Source organism: Danio rerio, chromosome 6 (assembly GCF_049306965.1).
Source record: "Danio rerio strain Tuebingen ecotype United States chromosome 6, GRCz12tu, whole genome shotgun sequence".
Classification (NCBI taxonomy): Eukaryota; Metazoa; Chordata; class Actinopteri; order Cypriniformes; family Danionidae; genus Danio; species Danio rerio.
The window spans coordinates 38,668,178-38,676,556 of NC_133181.1; the positions used below are offsets into that span (position 1 = coordinate 38,668,178).

Consider the following 8,379-nt stretch of genomic DNA (forward strand, 5'->3'; position numbering starts at 1 on the left):
AGAGTGTCAGTTTACAGTAGAGGGCCATTTTAGAACCTATAGCACATATTATTTAAGTATTTTCAAGATAAACAGAATGTATAAGTGCAATATATATTAAAATATATATATTTGCACTCTTTCAACATAAAGGTTTACCATTGCACAACAAGAATTGTGATTTAACTTTTCAACTATGAAAACAAGTTTTACAAAGATATATTTTGCCACTGATTATTCAAAATTTAAGGTCGTGAACTAGCAGTGTTATGCTGCATTGAAACATCACTGTCACTGTAAACAACAGGCTGATAAAAATATAACAAACCAGCAATCTTCTTGCTGTAGGGTGGTCAAACTACCCACTGTGCCACCGTGACACCCATTATTTTTATCATTGTTATTATTAATTAATTATTATTATTATAATTAAATAAAAATTAACAGGAGGAGGTGTTTAAAACCTTCGTTCTCCGTGACACTAGGCTGAATATCTTTGCAGATGAACAATGCAATAACATCCGTTATTGGCGTAGAGCGCACAAAACTGTTGCGCATGGAAAAAAACTTGCAATGCTTTTCTCACCACTTTTGGAGCTGGTAGCTACAGTTGAAGCAGTGCAGGAAGCCGGGGATGCAGGAACACTGGAAGATGCTTTCACAGCAACACCGTGGCGCCGCTTCAAGTGAGATTTCAGATTACTCGTACTGCCTGCGTATTTTACAAAAGATGCGCGGCACATTTTGCAAATTGCATCTGTCCTGTCAAGTCGTCCATCCTTAAATCCATGATGTTGCCATACTTTAGATTTAAAACTCAGTGGGGAATCAAATGTTTGTTTTGCTTCTCCACTTTCTGAGGGCGCACCACTAGCTTCATCCGCACACCTGATATACTGAGTTGTAGTGTAAGTGTACACATCCGCAATTCCGTTGCTAAGGCTTACTTTATGTAGGTTGATTAAATTATGCGCCAAAAACAGGTTGACAACACTTGTTAATAAATAAAAAATACATTCTATATTAAAAATATAAGCTGTATCTTGGAAAAACCGATGCATCTCGCAAAAAACGATGCATCTCGATTTGCTTCCAAAATTTCATTCATCCTCTGCTGCTCTACCGATGCACTCGCATCGTGCATGCGCATGACCGCGTATCGATACATATCGGTTAATCTTCCCATCCTTAATAAGAATCAATTCTTGGAAACTTGAGAAAACTTGAGATTTATGCATTATCTGTATCGATCATATCTACAGTATGCTGATGAGCTAAACAAGTAATTTTTCCACTGATGTATGTTATGTTTTGATTGAAAAATAGTTGGCCAAGGGTTGACTATTTGAAAATCTGGATTCTGAGAGTTAAATTTTTTTTTTAATAAACATGAGAGAATCATCTTTAAAATTAATTAAAGGACACATTACTAATTGTAACTAATTGTAACAGGTATATATATATATATATATATATATATATATATATATATATATATATATATATATATATATATATATATATATATATATATATACTAATTTCATTCAAAATTCCTTGTTAATCATCATTTATTTTTATTTAATTTCATATTTTCAAAGTTGTTCTTTAAATGTTTATATTTCAGAGTTAATAAAATCCTAATTTTGTTTGTTTTTAATATATTGGTGTATTTTGGAAAATGGTACGTGGTCCCTTTAAATGTCGTTTTCCGGTTCCGCCTGCTGTCGCTCAGTTCCCGGCAAACGCGATTGAGAAGAGGTGAGTTGTACTGAAGCTCCGTTTAAAACACATAATATACGTGTTGTTTATCACAAAAACACCTGCAAGTTCGTTCTAAATTGCATTTCACTGTTATTGTAAACATGTATGAGAGGTTGTGTAAAGTATATAAAGCATGTATTTTGGGTAAAGTTCATAAACATGAGTGTGCAAGCTTTGTGGTGAAGATTGTCCCTTTCAATATAGGTTGGTCATATTTTACAGTAGGAACTAGGATTTGTGTTTAATTGAATTAATAATTATTGTAATTTAATAAAACTGAATATTATATGGCATTTTAAAAAAAAAATCATTTTTCTTATCAAATTCCTTATCTTAAATATTAAACCTCTGAAATTAAGCCTTATGTACTGTTGTAAATGTTTTCATTGACGCTGGGGTGATTTTGAATCTTAATTTGGCCATAACCACACAAAAACACAGAGATTTTTACCTATTTCTTGAAAACTTGAAACTGTATTTTAAACTGGATATCTGCAGTTTATGAATTCAGAACAAAAAAAATCTGAAGTTCGAAAATGCATTATAAATATGCCTTAAAAATCTGTTGTCTTAAATTTCAGATGACAGTCTTCAGTTTGATTAAATTTCAGTTGTACAATTGTTAGCACAATTCAAATTCAGATTTTTTTGTTCATTATTTAAGCTCCATAAAGAACATGATTTTTACTTTGTAATTTAATGATGTTTGGCATAATCAATCATTTTTACCCATTTGATGGATTTTTGGCTATAGCTCAACCGGTAACTGTCTTTTAGTTTTAACTAAAAGTGGCACTGGCATTTTTATTTGAACCATAAACAGGGCCGGAGCAAGCTGAACTGCCGCTCTAGGCAGAGGACGATCACGCCGCCCTCAACCCCAATGTGAAAACGAAAGTGACCGGTTATGAAAATAAAGTGAGGTGTCGCGGACCTCTATTCAGCCGGCCTTTGCGCGGATATAACTGAGGACGCGCGGGTGCTGAGGGAGGGAGGAAGGTGTCGCCGACGCTGCCCTCTCTATACTGCCGCCCTATGCGCGGAAATAACTGAGGACGCGCGGGTGTCGCAGACCTCTAATCTACCGCCCTACGCGTGGATTTAACTGAGGACACGCGGGTGCTAATGGAGGTGTCACTGACGCTGCCCTGCCCTCTCTATTCTGTCACCTATGCGCGAATGTATCTGAGGACACGGGTGGTGAGGAAGGTGTTGCGGATGCCGCCCTCTCTATACTGCCGCCCTAGGCGGCCGCCTAGGTCACCTCTATGGACGCGCTGGCCTTGACGATAAAGCAATCTAATGTATGAAGGGCTATATGTGACCTGACATGACTGCAGGGCTAAATTGCAGAGCTTGTTCAAACATGCACATCACTATGATAAGATGATTTCAATGCTGTCATCTTTTGTTGTGTTTACTGTTATTATAAGGAAAGTGTGCAGTACATTTTTGCATATTCATTTAATGACACTCAGTTTGGTAACAGTAAAATGCTGCCTGCAAACATAGTGAAAATCAATAACTTGACTTTGCATTAAATGAATCATGAGTTAAAACTGGTCTCCTAACATTGCAAAACAAAACTCGATAACAACTTCACCATCTACTCAAATTGGTTGGATAAACTTTACCACGGATTTACTCTGGAATTAATGTGTTCTAAAGGTTTAAGCGAGATATTTATATGTGGGAGTGCTAAGATAATTGCTATTTGTGATGTCTACTTGATAAAAAAAATGTTAAACCCGTTAAACACAATGACACAAAAATATATTTATTTATTTGCCAAAGAGTAGGCATATTCGCAAAATAGACACGAGCTCTGTCTTGTGACCATAATACAAAAACCTTCTGCAATCAAAGGTGAAAGACTTGAACTAGACAGGACTATAAACCCACTTGTCCCAGTTTAACATCTTCATTATTTTCATTTGTGTCTTGTGGACCACAGATAATGCAGGTGAAAATGCAGATAGTGAAATCCCAGCCTGAGCTGCAGTGCGTTGAAAAGAACCAAAGGACAAAAATGAAGAGTTGAAAGAAGTTCGGTAGACCTTGTATTGCATGAATCATCCTAGTTGTTTGCTCCAAGTTGTCTTTCCAGCAGCAAATTAAAAATAACATGGCTAGGCAAACAGTATGTTAGGATGATGTGTTCCTCTGGCATTCCAAATAAATTGATGCATGTTGAAAAAGGTACGTTCCCTTACAGCAAGCACTCTCAGTTGCTGTGTCTCCTTCTGGCAGCAACAACTGCAGCCACAATTTAAGACATACTTTTTAGGTGTAAAAAATGATACTCATCATTTGAAGAGCACAAACATTAGCAAATTGCTTGCGTAATTCAATAGATTCTCCTTCCATAAAATGGGGCATCCACTGCGTAAAAACGTGCTGGATAAGTTGGCAGTTCATTCCGCTGTGGCGACCCTGGATTGATAAAGGCACTAAGCTGGAAAGAAAATGAATGAATGAATGAATGATATTATTTGAAGAAAAATGTTCAGAATTCAATCCAAATGTAAATTATTTTCTTCAAGATACTACACTGCAAAAAATGGTTTTCTAACTTTTTTGTTTGGTTTTTTGTTTTCAAATATCTAAAAATTCCTAAAAAATGAAGCATTTTCTAGACAAGCAAAACTATTGTCTTGTTTTCAGAAATAATACATCAAAATATTTTTTTTCCTTAAAATAAGCTAAATATTCTGCAAATTGGGTAAGCAAAATAGATTTTTGTTTTGACATAAGATTATTTTGCTTACGCCATTTGACAGTCTATTTAGCTTGTTTTAAAGGGGAAAAAGCTTATTCATTTTAAGACTTTTAATAATTACAGTTTTTAAAAGACTACACTGAAAAAAGTGATTTTGGAGAGCGGTAAATATAATCTGTGGAAACCATATAAAATTTACTTGATTATTGCAGCCAGCCAAGGAATTCAAAAGTAATGGGTAAATTCTACATATGCTACCCATTCGTCAACAGTAACAACCATCACATAGAAAAATTCAGTAAAGTATACCCCCAAACCGTGAGTTTATTGCTTGAAATTGCGCATGCGTCAGCCCGCGTTTTTGAGTGAGTGTGGACGACGCTGGATCTTCTCACCGGCTGCCATGATCGAACAAACAGCAGAAATTAAGGTAAGCAATTTTTACATGCTGTATATTGCGCAAATGCAATTGTATTTTTTGAAGTTTTGAGATATTACACTTCACTTGTATTAGGCGTTCGTTTGTTTAAAATGCCATTTCTTAAAATTAAAGTTTGAAACTGTCGCTGGCGTCACCGTGGCCCGGGACACACTAAGCCGACAGCAGGTGGAGCAACGTCGGCCACTCGGTCAGGCGAGTAGGTATTTTGTGTTCACGCGTCGGTTAGATGTGCCAAGTGCCATCGGTTTGGTGTGTCCGGGGCTTTAGCTGTCTGCACAACTGCCGGTAAGCGGGGTTAGGTTGGTTTTGTTTTCGATACTCCTGACACATTCAGACGGTCCCTTACCGAGCATGCGGCGCCACGCAGCGCGAGCTCTCCCGACAACTGTTAAACGCAGATTGCGAGGGCTTGATTGGAGCAGTGCTCGTAATGTCGAGCGAAAAAAAAAAAAAGACAGCTGTGAATTATAACCAGCTTTGTATTTTTGTAGGAAACACAGTTTAGATATTTTAGGGTAAGAGGTTTTTGAGTTATTGCCGTCCATCACTGAACCTGTCAGGAATATCGAAAACAAAACCAACTTAACCCCTCTCTGCCGGTATGTGGTCGTTGTGTGCTTTTTACAAGATTAGTCAGCATGCAAGACTGTGTCTGACCGCTGGTTTTAAGGTTAGAAACTAGTCAACTCAAGGATTAAAAAGGAAAACATAGTGTATCCCACGAGTATGTGGGAAAACACCCACTGCTGCACCTATGTTTTTAACGAATTGTGGGATCACGCAAAACATCTTAGAACTGATTTTTTATTATATTTTGTATTTTAGAACGTCAGTGCTTAATAAATGTTTTCATAATCTGGTCATATGTTTTATGAGGCATATTACATCTATGATGCTCATTAAATGAAGCATAGATATTAATATATGTAATTTTAATGCCTTTATTTTTGTAAATTAAGTACACAGTCTGTTATTTCTTCATAACTGACCCTTGTCAAACAGCCTTGATCAGAGAAGCAGAGATAAACTACCGTATTTCCCCAATTAATCGGCATTCTGAAAATAGTTATTTTAAATGCCTGGGGTTATAATTAATTTTTGCGTATTAAACACCCACCCGAATAACCCTCAGTGGTGATTATATACATTAAATTGGGGTAAACACAAAATCAACTGTACAAAATTTAAGTGAGGTACATGTCTGAATTTCTTTTGTGTAATTTTCATTTTTATTTCTGTTGCAGGCAGAGTCTGTATATGTGGACACTTACTATTTGCCCTCTCTACAGTTTCTCTTGTCTGTCCCCCACAAGCAGAGACCCACTGATAGACCGCTGTTACCAGTTCTAGGGCTGACACATCCGCACACGTCCACATCACAAGTGTATCCTGAAAAGGTATGCAAGTTTTCCAAATAAAATAAATCACATTGTCCTTAAAGGTCTTTAACGAAAGTCTTCAGTTATGGAAAAATGAAATGGAAATGCAATTTATAAAATAAATTAAAAAATGAATAAAACCTTCACTAGCCAAAGAATTGAAGTGGTCAGTCTCAGCCCCTCTTTTGGTGGTTTTAAAAAAAGGTATTATTCACTGAGGCTCAGGTGAAAATATTTAAAATATATTTTAAATAATAATATTTTTTCTTCCAACTAAGATACTTTCATGTGATATATATGAGATCTGGTTTGTGATTTAAAATAACATTTTTGGTCCTTTTACTTCCTAGATCAAGGAGGAGCATCACAACAGTTTCGTTGAAGTAGACATTCTTGTGGAAGCTTGATGAGTACACACCAGGTTTTGCAGCTAATGCATGCCAAAGGAGGAGCAGCTAGTTGCAAGATGCATCCTCTGCTGGACAGTTTAAATGTATGTTATTTTATTTTTTTACAAATATATAATTATTGATGTGAGGGAATTAAAAGTGAAATAATTTGTAAAAAATTGCTTTAAGTTGAGCTCCATACCAACTTAAACTACCTTTTAACATCAATTTGTAAATTGATTTTCTTTACTGCTTTATCCATTTGGGTCATGAGTAGCTTGAGACAACCAAGCATTTATCAGGCAAAGGGGCAGGGTTCACTCTGTACAGGTCGCCAGTCTATTCCTGGGCCAGAATTTGGTCTTAATATATGTAAATCACTCCCACACTAAATTGTGTCTCCCTACAGACACAGAACATTGAGGAAAAAAAGAGATGCTGTTGTCTGCTGCCTCAATAACTACCTCGGGGAAAGACAAGAAGATATGTTCCATGACTGGCAGGTATGTCATATTGATAACAGATTCTTGATCAACTCAAGTGATCCTCCTCTTATATCCCCCTTCTCCTTTTGTCTTCTACTCTCCTCTGCTCTCCTTTAGATAAACTGAAATATATTGAAACAGAATCTTAAAATAAAATTGTGTTTGCTTTTTGTTTGTTTGTTTTTAATGTAGGAATGTGAGGAGTACACAGACAAAACGATGAAGGAGATTGTGAAGCACAATTTGTCTATTGTGATCGGGGGAAAACAAGTGATGGAAGGATGAGGAAGCCAAACAGAGGCATGCATACTGCTGGGACTCATATGCAATTAACATTGAATATCCAAAGGAGCTGAAGAACACGTTTGAAGCTTTTCAAAAACTTTGTTTTAGAAAATGATGGGGCAAAACCACTGAAGAAGGTCCACAGCCTCAAAAATAAGCTCATGCAGTAGACATTTCTCCTCTTACTTAAAGAGGATCTTTTGTTTGGACATGCCTTGATGGAGTTGTAATGGAGTGTTTTATATATTTTTTTCTCTTCCATCATTTGCTTCACACACAGACAAAGACCCATCCACTGTCTCAGCCCTCTCCATTGCTCTGTGTTTTCCCCCATATTGACAGAAAAGGAATACTAATAGAAAGTGGCCTAAAGAATTTTGATCTCACCTACCGTCTTTTCTTCCCCAGTTGTTTGTTTATTTTATTCTCATCCTATCTGCGAGAGTGAGAGTAAGGACAAAAAATAAAGAATTTTGTTTTACTTTTTTCCGGATATTTGATACTGTACATGCACAAAAACAACCACAAGTCTGTGTGTGTGCTTTTGGCTTTTAAAATAGAATAAGTGGCCTTTGAAGTTTTTTTATGCAAGTAGCCAATTACCAGAAAAAAACTTTTGAAAATGAGTATAGTGAGTTATAAAACAGGTTTATTTGTTCATTGTTGTGTGAAGCTGTTGTACTTTATTTAGTACTCTTTTCTGTGTTTTAATAATTTGGTGTCCTAAAACGTGTATATGTTTTATTATTCAACATTATTGACACATTTGATAGATAAGTGAGTTATAAAACAGGTATATACTTGAAATGTTGTGTAAAGCTGTTGTGCTGCACTATATTTTGAGTGTGTTTTAGGATTTTTTTGAATAAAACATTAAGTTGATAACCCATTTGAATGTCTTTATTGTAGAGGTACATTTTACCTTTTCTGAATAAGT

At 36.0% G+C, this 8,379-nt stretch overlaps 1 long non-coding RNA gene across 2 annotated transcripts; it reads left to right on the forward strand.

The window, feature by feature from the left end:
* Nucleotides 1–4,817: 4,817 nt before the first annotated feature.
* si:ch211-205j18.1 lies at nt 4,818–7,960 on the forward strand. Of its 2 annotated transcripts, NR_170246.1 has the most exons (6): nt 4,818–4,892; nt 5,016–5,096; nt 6,149–6,301; nt 6,634–6,776; nt 7,082–7,175; nt 7,350–7,960. It is a non-coding gene; the product is annotated as a si:ch211-205j18.1 (long non-coding RNA). The 2 variants fall into 2 exon arrangements; NR_170247.1 differs by lacking the exons at nt 5,016–5,096; nt 6,149–6,301.
* Nucleotides 7,961–8,379: the final 419 nt, after the last annotated feature.